Source organism: Pleurodeles waltl, chromosome 3_1 (genome assembly GCF_031143425.1).
Source record: "Pleurodeles waltl isolate 20211129_DDA chromosome 3_1, aPleWal1.hap1.20221129, whole genome shotgun sequence".
NCBI lineage: Eukaryota > Metazoa > Chordata > Amphibia > Caudata > Salamandridae > Pleurodeles > Pleurodeles waltl.
Window position 1 is genome coordinate 1,317,156,451 of NC_090440.1, and position 14,126 is coordinate 1,317,170,576.

A 14,126-nucleotide genomic window follows, 5' to 3' on the forward strand; every position below is an offset into this window, starting at 1 on the left:
CCCCATTTTATTTCTAAATGCCCCTTTACTGTTTCTCTAGCGCACTCAAAGTGTTCAAAATTCTTTATTGCTTTTATAGCTAAAAAAAAAAAACACTTCTCTTTTTACGCTAGCTATAAATACGTATTCGGGGAAACACATTATTTTCCTCATGATATAGAACTAATCCAATAATTATGCATGTAAAAGAATACAACTCTACAACTATATTTGTCATTTTATACAGGCAAATCCCTCTTAAAAGCTATACACGATCATTCTATCCTCTGTATTCATGATTCTGCTGGGCCCTCCAAACAGAACCTAAGATAGTGTAAATCACCAAAGGTTTATTAACAATCATATTTTAAAAGGCAACATCGCGAATTAACCACAATCAGGCAAATGCACATAAAAGGTTAGAGACTTGTTTTATATTGCGTGCCAGTGTGCTGTTAATATTGCTGGATCCAAGTGAGGACCATTAAATTGTAAATTAACTGAGCATAAGACACCTAACCAAACAGAAAAATAACAAATTGAACACTTGGGCTCCGTCTCCACCCCGTTGCCTTTTGCTAATCCCGTAGGTCCCCTCAATAAACTGAATTGCTACAGAACCGAGGCCACTTATTTTTTAGACCGTATGTGGCTCTGTGGACCTCTTCAGCCCTATGAGCCCACATGCTTCAAACTTGACCATTAAGGAGCTGCAGTAATACCTTATATTTTTTTGCGAGAAGCGCCAGTATCACTGAGCGCTTCATACCCCCTAAAACACCTGTTACTGAGTTCACCACGCCACCTAATAAAAGCCTAGGCTGGCTGAGACCCGGACAAGAGCCTACACGATGTTCAGCTAATCGGTGAAGGATTTATAAATGCATTCACAGCCTACAACGTGCCACCTTCTCCCTAGACATGCTTCAAGTGAAGGCAAAAAATACAAGAATAATAACCAGCGAACTACGATTGACAACTGACTGCAGAAGCACAGTGGTCTCCTCATCCAATCAATGCTTTGGATTTCTGTGCAGTCCACAAGGATTGGATGAGTTTATGTGAATGTCCCAATCCTTCTTCTCCTTACACATCGGGAGTCCCGCCCACTCCCAGAATATAACCGGTGGTGGGATTGGCTGCCGTGGCACCCGGAACGAACACATCATCTTTTTAAAGCTTTAGACTGCTCTCACGGACGATCCGTGTAAGTAGTGGACAAATGGATACCTTATCTGCGAAATAATTGTTATATAAATAAGCGAAAGTTAATTTCCTTCGCATTTGAAAGTGTTTCAGAAAGAAAATCACCGAAACTTTGCAAGAGAAATCCAAGTGACAATTTGCTGGGCTGTGTATTTTAAGTAGGGAGTGAGACTTGTATTTTGGTTCTTGCCTAGCTTTCTGTTGTGGTTAGAGCCATTGCTACCGTGTGTACTAGAACGTAAAGTGCGCTTTGTGCCAGACCAGAGGTTGCCGTTGTAGCTTGTTTCATTTACTAGCTTCTTATTTGATGGTTTTCCTGCTTCTTTTTGTGTCTGCCCCTCCCCTGGAGAATTACTTCTTTATCATGTTACTCATTGGTTGACTTGTATCCTTTCACTGTTCACATTCAAGAAATACTTTGTTCTTTAGTCAACGAGTGGGTATTGGTTTTTTCTTGGTCGTACCTGGGTTTTTATTTTCCGCCTCACATTCATTCCTCCGCATTCTCCTGTTGTGCCTCACACCCTTCCTGACAAGGTTGACTTTATTGTGTTGCTTTTGATTTATTTTTTCAATTTAAACACCCTTCCCCCACCCATCTCCCCCCAAAACTAACTGCTCGTTGATCTTTACCACCCCGTTCTTGTTTAATAATTCGATGTCAGGCTCTAGGCAAACTATCTCGCAAGCTCTGATTCATCTGCACCGTTTTGTGTTAACCAGGGCTTTAATAAGACCAGAATGCCCAATATGTTTGTTTTGGTGACTAAGGAATATTTTTTTATTGTCTCACATCTTGGTAGGCAGCAGCCCTCTTTACCTTTGTGTGATTTCCTTGGCGGTGGATTTTAAAGCCCATTTTTCTACTTCGTTATGCTTGGTAACTTTGTCTTGGACCGAGGGAACTAGGCCGTCCACCTTCTTGAAGTGTGGACAAGGCTGTGGATGGCCCTGTGCGCGCACACACTCACTCACCTTCCCCCTCTTGGAACACACTCTACCCTCCTCAAACATCCCCATCCTGCATCCAGCCTGGACCCCAGTGACCTTAAGGGGCAGTTTATGTGGATTAGGGATTTACCCAATAAGAAGTGTACTAGGCTTGTTTTTTTTCTAATCTACATTCTGTCCTTTTCCTTCACTAACATTTTTTTTTACCCATTAAATCCTTGCTAGAATTGAAAGCCTTCCAGCCTTTCATGAGACAAAATAAACGCCCAGACCTCCAAATGCTGCCAGACTGCTCTGTCTCTGTGAGCATACACTGGTCTATAGGAGACAATGTTTACTCAATCACTGAGGGCTCTCTTAGTTGTAAAGAAAACATAAGTGCACATAAGGACGCCATCATAGAGGAATTTGGACTACAATTCAACTTGGTGATTGGTGAGCTTTGTGGGAGATGTGCTCTGCCTCTTGTTACTGACGTTGTTTATATAGCTCTTTGCAAAAAAAAAATTTAAACAAACTTTATTGAGTTTTTTTCTTGCATGTAAAGTAAATTAGCACTTGTATAGCGCACTACTCACCCGTTAGGGTCTCAAGGCGCTGTACTCATACCGCTATGGAACCCCTCCTGGCTTTTCCCTGTGAGGCGCCCACTCCTGAGCACCCCCAGGGTGAAGCCAGGCATCCAAGCGCTGTTGGGGCCGTTGTGGAGATTAAGCAAGCTATTGCCCAGAGTTGCAGAGTGGGACCCATGAATTAGATTAGGCACCGAGGCGAGAATTATCTGGTCAAGGGGAATTGAGCCCAAGACCTGCCGAAGCGGGACTTGAACCCTGGTCTTGAGCCAGATCTCTGCTTCAGGGTCTGCCGCTCTAACCATTGAGCCACACTTCTCCACAATAACATGACACATAAGCATCCGTTACAACACGTTCAGTTTTAGCCCTCAAGGGCACATTTAGCATTATCCAATACCCCAAGAATTGGGGTGACAGAGCACACAGTACATATTAGCAAAGGTACTTGAGGCATACATAGACTATGTATCATCATAACACCAAGACTATAACAGCTAGAACTTAATACTATCTGTATCTAACCCCCCTACTCCCCATCCTAACCCCCAAAAAACCACCTGCTACATAGCAATGACGGTCGATTTAAGTATGTAACTTGGATATTTATTCTTGGCTCCTCCTCAGTAGCTTCTCACACCACTGTTTTCATCTCCAACTGTCACCCCCTTCAATTCCCCACGTCAGCATACAACTCTCCTACCTCATAGCTGGCCATGAGAGTTCCATGCTAAAGCTTATCTTTCACCCTAACACTACACTTCTTTTCCCTTTACCAACATTTTGTTTAAAAAAAAAAAACCTTAACTAACCAGGAATTTAATCTCACTGCTATGACCAACAGAACATATTGTATAATTATACATTACAACTTTGTATTACTTATTACATATTAGTTTCTTTACCAAACAAAATGATATATAACATTTCCTACAGAACTCAACTATTGTAATGAGCTAAACAGACAAAATTTATCCGTAAGAAAATAATCTCTGAATTTAACAGGTGGATGTATGGATCTTCTGTTTCTTTTAACCCTCAAAGGATTTCCACGTCCAATATTTCCATTATTCAAAATTTCTCGCACATTTTCCAAATGTCTTTGATCCAACAAACCTGAATGAACTTTATGCAACACATTCCGATCCTCTCCAATACTTTCCTCAGACTTCAATTCCCACCACTGTGCATCACTGAATCAACACTCTAGATCTTTCTGATCCGACACTTTATCATTTCCTTGACATTTTGCTAATCGACGTAAATGGCAGACTCGTCCATCACTAAGTTTTGCTAATTGTGTAAGCATTCCACCACCTGCAGAGGTTCTGTAAAAAGTTTTTCACCTTTTGAAGCCATACCCACCTTCTTAGACTTCACTCAATCATCTTCATTCAATTAAAAATTCCTTACTTCATGTTTGGAATCCTATTACTTCTTGTTTACTTGTAGAGCCTTCTGGATCTTCTCATTTACCTTCTCAGGGGACCGCTACACTTTTTTTTTTTTTTTTTTTTAGTTGAACTTATCCAACCATCATTACCCTTAATAAAAGGCCCCCTACTTCTCATCCAAACAAACTGACTATATCCAGGAAGGGGTGGCGTCAAACAATACAACCATAACATTTTCTGTAGCTCTTGTTTCCAGTCATTCTAGTAATTTGAATGGCATCCTTCACCACTCCATTAAAACGCTCCACTGCTCCATTAAATGCTGGATGGTACACAGAAGTATTAGGATGTTTTATGCCATTCCTCCTTAAATAATCTTCAACCAATGTACATTTGAATTGTAGTCCATTATCACTCGACGCATTCTTTGGTAGTCCTTCTCTTAAAAACATTCCATCAAAAAACTTAACTGATTCAGCGTCAGCCCTCTGCACAACATACAATTGCCCCATTTACTGAAATAATCAAAACAATGATATCAACATTTTCAGACAGTTGCACTAGTCCCATAAAATGAACAGCCACCATGTCCCAGGCCATGTTGGGACACTCAATAGGAATCAATTGAGGTCTCATAGTATTCAAACTTCTTTTCGAATCAGAACACTTTACACACTCATGCATGATCCTCTCAATATCCTTATCAACACCAGGTCACCAATACATATTCTTTACCCTTCTTTCAGTTCTCACAATTCCAAAGTGTCCTAAACTGATAATCTTTTCTCTCAAACTACTGGGTGGTACTAGTGATTTCCCTCTTTCTACAAAATTTCTATCACAACCCAACTCATTCCTCACCTCCCAAATTCCCGACACTCTTTAACCACAGCACCTAGTATTTATAAACTTTTTGACAGATTGTAAAATGTCATCCTGCTCAAAGTCTTTAGACAACTCTTCCTTAGCAGTCAGTTTCATCTCATCATCTTCTACCCATGCTACTTAAGAATCGTTCCAATCACTGGATGCTACTTCCACCATAGGCTGGGATAACTGGCTTAGGCAATCCACCACCCTTTTTTGTATATCTGGAACTTAAGTTCCTTGATAGTTAAAATCCTGCAATCTTATCAACATTTTTATTCTTCCACTCTTTTTTTTAACTTTACTGTTACTCTAGTTTTCAAATAACATCTTTCAAGCTTCACCATTCGCCCATAGTCTCTCTTGCACCATCTTATTACTGGTGTGCATAATAATTTGATCAAATTAATTAATCATGTAACACCCCAAATCTACAGTATCTAGCCATTTTCTTTAATACCGTTACATAGTCATCGCTTTTTCCTTTAGGTTCTTGTTTCCTGTGGAAAAACCTATACTTATCTGTGGCAATACAAATATTAGGTGCATAATAGGTTTCCAAATCGTCCAACGCATTAAATTATAGCTCAGTTGCTTCCTCATCTCTAATTTTTTTCTGTCCTCTCCAATCTGGCAACTTCATTTGTGGCTAACCTGGACTTGGCAGAAATGGTACTGGTAGGGTTAGTGTAAATGTTTGTGCTGCACACATAGCTTTAATCAATGAAGATTTGCTCTTTGGCTGGGTATCGGCGTCACTTCTCATTCCAGTCCTGTAAACAGCCTTCAGATTGCTTCAATAGTAAATTGTTTTTCTTTTCTTTCTACTTTTCCTGAGACCAATTGAATGCTGCAAAACTTATCAATGATATATTATTTTCACCTTCCAAAGGCGAAAGAATTACTTCGTGCTTTTGTTGTTATGCAATGGCATGTATTCCAGCTATTTAAAATGCCGGAGTCACCCAACTTCTTAAAATGATGTCCTAACCAACTGTTCTCCCATTTTCCAGTGGCAGTTGTGCACACATTCACATCTATCACTGCGCTCTGCCCTATTTTCTGCAAGCAATTGTGCACACGTTCACGCTTTTTAATTTTTAAAAAAAAGTATTCAGCCTCAAATCTCTTGTAAAGGTGCACATGCTGCGCTCACCTTTTTAAGTCAATCGTCTTACACAGGGGTGTGGAATTTAATAAAATATATACTTCTCCATGTAACAGGTTGCTTCATAAATCTACTTGCCCTGTAAAAAAAAAACCAAAAAAAAAACACTTGTCCCTTTGGTGCTACATAGTACGGCAACAAATTATAGCAGCAGTTTAATTATACATCATGATTATAGCATCTCTGAAGCTCATACTATAGTAGGATTTGAATAGTAGCAATTTACTTATATTGCCACTATTCTGCTGATATACATATTGAGGCTGGAGGTAGCAGTAACTAATAGTTTCAGGGTCTGACTGCCCTGTTGAGTCTGTGCAAACCTACTAACTTGCATGCTTTATGTTTTTTCACCATCTCTTGTCTATTAACCTTTCTCATGCTGAGAAAGGTTGAAATTTTACTCCTAGTAAAGAGAGAAGTAACATTTCTTTCAGGCTTGGGGGAAAAAGTGGTTGGAGGGAAAGTGATCTTGTAAACGCTCCACAGATTCATATGAGCGAATCTACAGTTGCATATTTGCTTGTGCTGAAATGCAACTCACAAATATTTTGTAAGAGTATGATTTCCTGGCCTACTTCTGTAAATTCTTGTGACTTCATGAACGCTGTAAATCTGCACTAATGCAAGATCATAGACCATGGGTGCACTTTTCTGACTTTCTTTAAGAATTGGGCGCCTAATTAGGTTTGGCATTAACCAAGACCTTTTGTTTTTTATTAAAATTCTGTCCCTTTCTTTATTTCGCTATTGACTGGCTTCACTGTGAGTGACAGCATTCTGCTCTTTCACAACGAGAATTTCACCACTTAGAGTAGTTTTATTCAGTGGAAGAATGTTGTGGCAATGTGTACTCTTTGATAAAACATATATTTCTTTTACTTTTCCCATGGCAAGGGTCCGGCAGCTCCCAGAACTAAAAGGTTCTACAAAAACCATGTCAAAACAAGGCACACTTTGAGAACACCAAAAGGGTGACCACCGATGTTAGACCTTTTGGATTTGCCAATGCTTGTTTATTTCCATGTTTCCCATAATCCTTTTGAAATCAGCTACCCTGATTTTCAGTTTTATGAATATTTTTTGTAAGTACTAGCATGCATCAACATCTTTTACTAAATAATGCTTCAAAGATAGGATACCTACAATTTCTCAGTAGTTCAGCAAAACGATTTTTTTTCCAGTTGCATTTTTTGTGAATAATTCATTTGAAAGCAAAGAATTATCAGTGTTGATTTCAAGATTCTGCAAATATTTGCATCTAATCAGAGAGCATCATGGGGGCATTATGCGTAGCCTCGTATTGTTAAGCTTTGTAAATGTGTATACAATTGTATACTGGAACCACTGTCAGTAGTGCAGTTTGAGGCTTACATTTTACTTGGAACACTCATCCCAAAACTAAAGGCTTTACATTAATGAACCATAAATACAAGTTCAAACAGCATTAACATATGAACACAAATATTACGTTAATTGCAGACTTATCCATAATGTACTGTAAACTGGCAGTCAAAGGGTTTGTGCCCCAGGGGGTTGGGCCTACTTTTCCCAAGGATAAACTAGACATGAAAACTTGTTGTCCTTCACCCCAAACAATAGATTCTCGGCGTCAAGCTATAGTAATTCCTCATCCCTGTTATAGCATTTGTGAGCTTCCATATACTTGAGTAAGAGGTTAGCAAGACCTCCTCCCAATCTTCTTCCTTTAAATCACCCTGCAGCACTCGGTCGAAGCATCCTTGCTTCCAACCTTGGAGATTCCGCTATGGAAACATAAAATTGGATGTGTGCAATTCTGGGATTTTGCTGTAATGAATTTTGAGGAAACTTTGAGGTTGGTGCATCTGTAGTCTGTGATCACACATTGGAAAATACATACAATTCATAATATACAATTTTTTATTTTTTGATAATGTTCTTATTTTCTGTCCCAGTTTTGCGTTTTTTGGAAATATGATGGATGTTGAAATGGAAACAAGGTACACTCGGTATGTAGGACTTCTCCTGCATGGTCTATAGGGTCTTTCAACTATTGCATGTTTAGCTCCTATATAATGATTTGTGGTCTATGGACTTTGACTATCACAGGGCTTTTCTCTTTGAGGCCTATCTCTATGTTTTGCATGGATTTATGGTTGTTGGAGCACACTTTCCATAAACTTTTGTCTTACAGTTGTTGGAAAAATGATGTTCTGTGGGACACCAGGTATTTATTTTTTAGATAATTCTTGTAGTGTGCCTTTTGTCATTTGGTGTTTTGAGGATCAAAATTCTTAATTATTTGTGATTTAATAGAAGAGGTTATTTAATACTATTTTTTCGTGTTACCATTCTATCAGCCTTGAAAAAGTCCTGAGACCGGACGAAACACATTTCGGCTGAAGCTTACATCCATTGGCTGCGAATTTTCAAAGTGTGAACATTTTAGATCTGTTCTCACTTAGGAATCAAATTGGACATGAATGGCTATGTTTTTCACAAATTGTTTATATTTTTGTATTTGTATGTGATTATGTATTTGTAAATATGTATATTTAACAAGATATGTTATATATGGTATAACTGAATATGAACTAGTAAAGACAATAACTACTTCTAAAATATACACCCAGGTGCCTTTATCATTGACTTCTTATTGTATTTCCTTTTATATCGATACATTCTATGTAAGGATTTACTTGACCTTATTAGTTATTAGTTATTATTTTTTATAATTAGATGTTTAACATTTGAGGTATGTTGTGCTTCACTATTGTTTTGTGATTAACTGGTTTTGCCGTTTGATTCCAATGTATACATGTTGGCAACAGATGTATTATACTGTATGAGCACCACAAACACTTACAATCTGAACTGAGAATTTGAGGAATGTGCAGCTAAATAATCACTATTGCCTTTTGTATTTTCATGTTATATAAATTACAGTTTGTACTTTCTGATAGAAGACTATATTGTTGATTTAATTTTCCTTGGAAAGGCTATCAAGTCAGAACATAATGGACATATCTGGGGATGAAAGAGATAAGATATTCCAAGACATGTTTTCACAATAAATTAGAAGGGAGGAATGTAGCCCAATCAGGTGTGAAACAACCAGAAGACCTGAAGAAGAAATACATTCAGTTAGAAAAGCTTTGTAAACAAGAATTATCACGTTGGTGGGATTTCAACAGTACTAAAAAATATATAACAGATAAGTAAGTCCCACTGGGATTGAGAGTAGTGATTTTACCTTCATTTGATGACTTATCGCCCAAACATATGCTAGACTGGAAACAATTACTCTTTGAGGCATCTAAAGGTATGATGGTAATTTTGATAGAACATGCAGAAGAAAAAAGAGTTTACTGAAAGAAATACAAGAATTGGAATTAGAGATTTTAACTCTATTTTTACCCGAGGTGAAAATAAAAAATGATAAGATTTTAAAAGAAGTTCTGGATAAACACCAAACATACATAAATAGTACAACAATGACAAAGATACAGAGGGATGACAAGGATTATGAGAATGGACGGGTCTATACATTTGCAAGAAAATTTGATGGTATTATCACCAAACCTTATAATAACAATTTACATGATGCTAAAGAGATTTTGGGGAGTGAGTGAGATTTTTCCATTACATCAGAGGAGTCTGAGGCAAATAAGCAAACAAGTGACAATGCAAGTGTAACCTCGAATAGTGACCAAGTGGCCTCTACAAGTTTTTTTACGTGAAGCCAAAAGGTATCGGCTGGGAAACAAAATAACATTTTCCCATCAGATTGCTCCAAAACAAAAAAGGGAACATGCAGGGGAAAAGGAGACACAGAGGGAAATCTAGCTACATCGGTACAGACCAGGGCTGCCAAGAACAAATCTCAAAACAACTGACAACAATATGCCTTCAGGATGGAAATGCAACTGGAAACTGTACTCAAGAGAACAATATTTCCATTGTAAATATATCTGACTGTGTATTAACAGAGAAACAAATGACACAAGTCCAGATAGACCTGTTCAAATTCTTGCAACAGCTAAGCTTAAATATTTTTCTGAAAGGGGTAACACACAATATATGGACTTAATGGAGTCATTACCTAGTAGTTACTAGCCAGGGGCGCCGCACACAGTTTGGGAACCCACTGGCTGTAGTTTTATCGTGTCCGAACTAGACATAGCTAAGTGGTTCCCAAACTGTGTGCGGTGCCCCTGGCTAGTTTTGATGGTGCACCAGGGAGCCGCGGCTCCCAGTTTGGGAACCACTGAGTTACACAATAAAAGATATTGAGGACATGCAGATTTTACTTTCCTTGGATGATGTGGATAACAACGATTTTGATCGGCAGCAACTGTTTGAAGATTTAAGAATTAGACAAGATCTTACCCTTGATAGTGGACTAAAACCTAAATCTACTTTTACACCTATTCTGTCCACTGATAATGTCATTGATAGTTTTGGTAGGTTGGTTAAGGAGGATCTTAACAAACTAGATGTAAAGATCAAAAAGGGTAGACCTTATATGTCACACATTGTAACCCAAAGGAGAAATTGGCTTTAAAAGAACTATGTGACAACCAGAGGTTAGTTGTCATGGAAGCAGACAAAGGGAGCAACATAGTGATCCTGAATAGATCCGACTATATCAAAGAAATCAATCGACCATTGGCAGATATGACATCGTATGTAAAATTGAAAGGAAATTCGATGATCCATATTGTCCAAAAATTGGGGACCCTATTACAAATGTGGCAGGAACAGTGTTTAATTTCTGATCTAGAATGTAGATATATATATTAAATGCATATCCTAGAGCACCATGTCTATATGTCTTATCAAAAATACATAAGAATAATACATCACCTCCTGGTAGACCTATTAAATCAGGGATAGGTGCACCCACTGAAAGACTCTGAGTATATTGACAGCTACTTACAGCCAATTGTCAAAAATGTCCCCTCTTGTTTGCAGGACACGAAGGATGTCCTCTTGAAATTGGAGGACATAATATGGGTGAAAGAGATGACTTGGATCACAATGGTTGTGACATCTTTATATACATGTATACCCAAAACCATAGGTTTCAGCATCACATCTAGAACACACAGACATGCTGCTACAGATGATCGATTTCACATTGGAAAATAACGTATTTACACATGAGGGTGAATGGTTTCGGCAAGCCCAAGGAGTAGCAATGGGTTTGCAATTTTCACCATCTTATGCAAATTTGTATATGGGCCGATTTGAAGAAACACATTTGGCAAAAGGGTCCTCCCCATATGACTGAGCATATTTTCTTCCTGGGGGAGATACATTGATGATATATTGTTGATTTGGACAGGATCAGAATCGTTGTATTTTGTAATTACATCAGTATTAATCATTTCAATATACAGATGACTCATGAGTATAGCAAAAACATATACATTTTCTGGATTTGGAAATATTTATTAAAGGAAATACAGTTCAAACAAAACTTCACTGTAAACAGACTGCATTCAATGCATTATTACATGCAAATAGCTCTCATCCTAAGACCCAAATATCAGCCATTCTGTTTGGCGAAATGATCAGAATGAAAAGGAACTGTAGTGAAGTGGAAACATGTGAGACTGAGTTGGACCTTCTGGAAAATAGGTTCTTGCAAAGAGGATATTCAAAACATACTATAGTGGCAGCCAGAAAAAAGATTAATACAATACCTAGGACATCTCTATTGAAAAAACAAAACCGGCTTAAAACTAAATCATTATGGAAATATGTATTGTTTTGCACCCCTTTTAGTAATAACAGCCAAGATAATGATAAAAATCTATGCAAACATTGGAGTATTTTACGAACAGATTGTACCCAATCGCACGTAATATCCTCTAAACCCAAAATGATTCACAAGAGGGGAAAACAATCAGAAATCTGGTTTGTAATACTTATCTGCCTCCGATCAAGGAAAGGACGGAAACTTGGCTCTCGGAAAAAACAAGTAGATTCTACATAATAAGTCACTGTAACATGTGCAATATAGCTTTACACAGAACTCTGAATTTAGTTTTAATGGAAGCCATACATATAAAATTGAGACGTTCATAAATTGCAACACTTAATATGTTGTATATTTACTACTAGGCGAATGTGGTCAAATATTTGTGGGCAGCACATAAAGAGAGAATCGAGGAACACATGCGCTCATTGAGAAATAATGACCCCTCCTCCCCTATAATACGGCACATAAACAAGATACATCCCACTTCGGAGATTCCAGTGATTAAATATGTAGGTATTAGTTAAACTCCTGTGCATCCTAAAGGTGGGAACAAGATGATGGAATTGAGAAAAAATGAGGCAAGATGGATAATTAGATTAAAAACTACAGAATTGGGGATGAACATAGATGATGAGAGGCATCACTTTCTGTAAATGTTTAGACAATATATGGTGAGCAATACAAAGGTATATGGTGGACACATTTGATGTGACTTATGATTCATGAATAGAGATATCTATGGAGGGATTGACATCTGACACCAATTTAGAAACTCAAAATCCTTTGTATAATCCTATTGCCTACGATAACAAGAGGTAATGAGAAATAATATCAACTAACAGTACTAATCCCTTATATCTAACAATTAGGAATTTCAATATGTGACTAATACACAGATGATTATGACTTAGACATAATATAGTCCCTTTCTGTTTTTTCTCAAAAGGTGACATTGTGACCATAAGATATGAGGCACAATGAATCACTTGTGTGTCTAATAAATAAGAATTTCTATATGTGAATAACATATAGGTGGAAATTTCTAATGCATTTTTTTCTCTTTATTTTACTTTATGACTTGGACATATTATTAATATATATATATATATATATATATATATATATATATATATATATAATGTTTTTTTTTTTTTTTTTTGCGCTTTCTTGAAAGGTGCCAATGTGACCATAGGATATGAGGTGCAATGGATCATCTTGTGTGTATATTAAATAGGAATGTCTATATGTGATTAACACACAGTTGCACATTTCTAATGCATTTTTTCTTTTTACTCAGTTGTGACTAGGACCAAATATAATTTAATTTTGTAGACAAAAAACAAAAAGGTAGTAAATGGCAAAAATCACACGTCTGAGTGGTGTCCGCAGTGGTAAGTATGCAACGTGGTATGATATGAATAGGTGCGCACGGCCAAATGCCCTACTACGTGAAGGCACAGTATAGTGTATAAAAAAATACACAGCATATAATGAACAAAAATGACCACAGCACTCAACAATGTACAATTTAAGAAAGTACAAGTGAAAGCTTGTATGTAGCAGTTTAATTTTGTGTCAATTGTGATTTGGTGGTTATCAGGAGTAGGTTGACCATGACACTGTGACCACTAATAAGATGGTGCCTTTCCAAAAATGGGGATGGGTTCCCTGTTAGAACAGATTCAACGGTACTAGAAGTTTTTTGGGGATGCGTTGCACAGAGGATTTGATGATAAGACTAATGTGGAGGTCCCGCGCTCTTCTGTTCTTATTAGAGAGTGAGGGACATGTGTAACAAATTGTTCCTACATAATCGATTGAGCGTTCTTAAATCTGAAATAGGGATTGCAGTATACATAGTATAAAATGTTTGTCACATCAAGTCTTTTCGCTATAAAAGAGATGAATGAAGAAATGGATAATTCTTATATGATCCTTGCATGTTCAAATATTGTCACCACATTTACGACTGATTATTTGAACTTTCCACCGAATTGAGAACGTAGGAGCTGTGTCTTGATTGGACACTGTCTTTGAAATGGACGCAACATAATTGCTTTAGGATTGCTCATATGCACGAAGTATGCTGTGTGGGGTCATTATTAGAGGTCTAGATTAATAGGTAACCACGCTTGAGAGTGCTTTTATTTCTATTGAAGATTGTTGATTAAAGCACGAGTGTATAAATATGTGGGAAACAGATTTAATAACAAGGTTTAGCGCGCGTATGATTAACGTGT

The 14,126-nt window shown here is 37.5% G+C and overlaps 1 protein-coding gene across 2 annotated transcripts in view; it reads left to right on the forward strand.

Annotated features, from left to right (window-relative positions):
• The first annotated feature begins 1,097 nt into the window (after nucleotides 1-1,097).
• Nucleotides 1,098-14,126, forward strand: part of HSPBAP1 (HSPB1 associated protein 1) — an 832,376-nt gene continuing 819,347 nt past the window's right edge. The window contains exon 1 of one of the 2 annotated variants that reach the window (XM_069224670.1): nucleotides 1,098-1,186. The gene's annotated coding sequence lies outside the window, so the exon portion shown is untranslated. The remainder of the gene's footprint in view (nucleotides 1,187-14,126) is intronic. The other variant, XM_069224671.1, reaches the window with a different exon arrangement.